Source organism: Trematosphaeria pertusa, assembly GCF_010094035.1.
Source record: "Trematosphaeria pertusa strain CBS 122368 unplaced genomic scaffold BU26scaffold_13, whole genome shotgun sequence".
In the NCBI taxonomy this organism is placed as follows: domain Eukaryota; kingdom Fungi; phylum Ascomycota; class Dothideomycetes; order Pleosporales; family Trematosphaeriaceae; genus Trematosphaeria; species Trematosphaeria pertusa.
This window is the reverse complement of record NW_022987224.1, coordinates 1,058,404-1,061,197: the sequence shown is the minus strand read 5'-3', so window position 1 is coordinate 1,061,197 and position 2,794 is coordinate 1,058,404.

Sequence of the window (2,794 nt, the reverse complement as noted above, 5' to 3'; positions counted from 1 at the left end):
ATAGATAAGCTCTACTAGCTTATAGAAATTAAGTAGAAGCTTTCTACTATATACTACTTATAAACTAATAGAAATATAAAGATTATTAATTAATATCTAGATTAGTATCTATATCTATTTATTAACTATTATTAGAATAATAATTTAGACTTCTTACTCTATAAAAGCTAGATATAAGCTATGCTACTATATAAAATAACTAGATTATTATTATATAAAATTAAATTTAAATACTAGCTAATATACTACTAGAATTAGAAAAAGTATATAATAAAAAAATCTACTTTATATAAGTATCTCTTATACTAGAAAGCTTAAGCTTTTACTAAGAGTATAATATTATAAAAAAAGCTACTAAGATTATATAAAGTAATATTATAAAAGTATAAGCTAGATAAATACTTTAGATAAATAAAAAGTACTAAAAATCTAATTTTATTATAAATAATTATATCTATATTAAATCTTATAGCTTTTTAATAGATTAGTCTAGTATAATGCTTATTTAGTAGATATATAGCTTTTACCTAATTATTACTATAAAAGATTACTTCTTCTAGCTTTAGCTATATATATATATATATATATATAATATCTTTTATACTAATTAGCTAAGAAAAGTTTTAGAGCTATTACTAGAGTAGATAGAGCCTAAGTAGCTATCTATTAAAGTTAATAGTAATCTAGAGTAGTCTATATATAAAATACTAGATAGTTATCTTTATTAAGGTTATCTTTAATACTAAGTTATATAGATTACTTATAATTCTAACTCTACCTAGTATAATACTATAGGCTTTATTAATACTTTCTATAAGATAAAAGACTTTTATATAGTATATTTAGATAAGCTAGAGCTACTATTATAATTAGATACTTAGATTAAGGTATATAAAAAAGAGAAGACTCTATAGAAGATAGTAAAGAATTTAAAATCTATATAAGTAGAAAATATAAAAGTAATATAAAGACGCTACTAAGTAAAGCTAAAAGTAATTTAGTAATAAGATTAATAGCTAGAATAATTTTAGAGACGTACTTTAGAGCTTAAGAATAAGCTCTCTATAAAGAAGAGTAATATAATAGTCTAGCTTAGTATTTACTAGAGTTATATAATCTTATCTAAGTTATATAACTTTACTTAGTATCTTAGTACTTAGCTCTCTATATATATAGAGCTCTTAGAGTATTCTTCTACTTCTTATCTTTAGATAGCTAAATTTAATCTAATCTACTCTACTAGTATTTCTATTCTTATAGCTTATAGAGATAGTACTATCTTTAGCTAACTTATCTAGCTAGATATTCTAGAATACTTATAGTAGTAGAGATTATAAAGCTAGCTCTTATACTACTAAGTAAAGCTAAAAGTAATTTAGTAATAGAGTTAATAGCTAGAATAATTTTAGAGATATATTTTAGAGCTTAAGAATAAGCTCTCTCTATAAGAAAAGATAATATAATAGTTTAACTTAGCGCTATAGCTTAACTTAGCTCTACCTAGGTTATATAATCTTATCTAGCGTCTTAGAGCTTAGCTTTCTATATATATAGAGCTCTTAGAGTATTCTTCTACTTTTTATCTTTAAATAGCTAAATTTAATCTAATCTACTCTACTAGTATTTTTATTCTTATAGCTTATAAAGATAGTACTACCTATAGCTAACTTATCTAGCTAGGTATTCTAAAATACTTATAGTAGTAGAGACTATAAAGCTAGCTCTTATAAGTAATACTAGTTCTAGAGATAACTATATATAAGTCTAGCTATAATAATATAGTTAGAGTTATTTTTATAATTATAGAGTTTATTCTAGTAGATATAGCTATAGATACTTTTAGAGAATAGTCTATTTATAAAAGTAAAATTTCTCTTTATTTTAAGAAGTAATTCTATACTATAATAGCTAGAATATAGATAATAAATATAGTATTAAGCTAATAAAATAAGATTAAAATAGTATTAGTATATTTTCTAAAAATTAGTAGTATTCTCTAACTTTATAATAGAATCTACTCTATTAGCTCTATATCTAGAGTTAGAAGTCTATTTAACTTAACGTACTTTATAAGTAAGCTAGTTATATAAGTAAGCTAGTTACTTTCTCTTAGTAATAAAACTTAATAAAAATTAATAGGTTTTTCTTAAATAACTAAGTAAAACCTTAATATATTTCTATAAAAATTTATTTATATATTCTCTATAATATATTATATCTTATACTAAAGTTATACTAAGATATATTATATAATTAAAAAGCTATACGTATTTAACTATCTTTTAAGAAAAAATCTAGTTTACTTCTAGTAACTACTACTATATCTATATAATAATATATAAAATTTATAGTATATAGTATTTATAACGTAATAAAGGTTTCTAGAAAACCTTTATTAAGCTAGCTCTTCTAGGTATAGCGTAATAAGAGGTAGAATTTTAAAAAGAATCTTTCTAGAGTTTTCTTCTCTAACTATAGATATATATAAATAATCTAGCTATATAAAGTTATATACTATAAGATTATATATACTATAAGTCTTCTATATATTTAGAAGTAATAATTTTAAGATAGTTTTAGTATATTTCTCTCTTTCTATACTATACTACTAAAAAGGCTTTACTTTAAAACAACTACTTAAAGCTACTATATTATTAGTTAATAAGCTCTATATAATTAAAGCCTACTATAATCTATAAAATAATAAGTTTATATAGCTAGATTAACTATATATATATATATAGTTAGAAGAGAAAACTCTAAAGAAGATATTTTTCTAACTTCTATCTCTTAT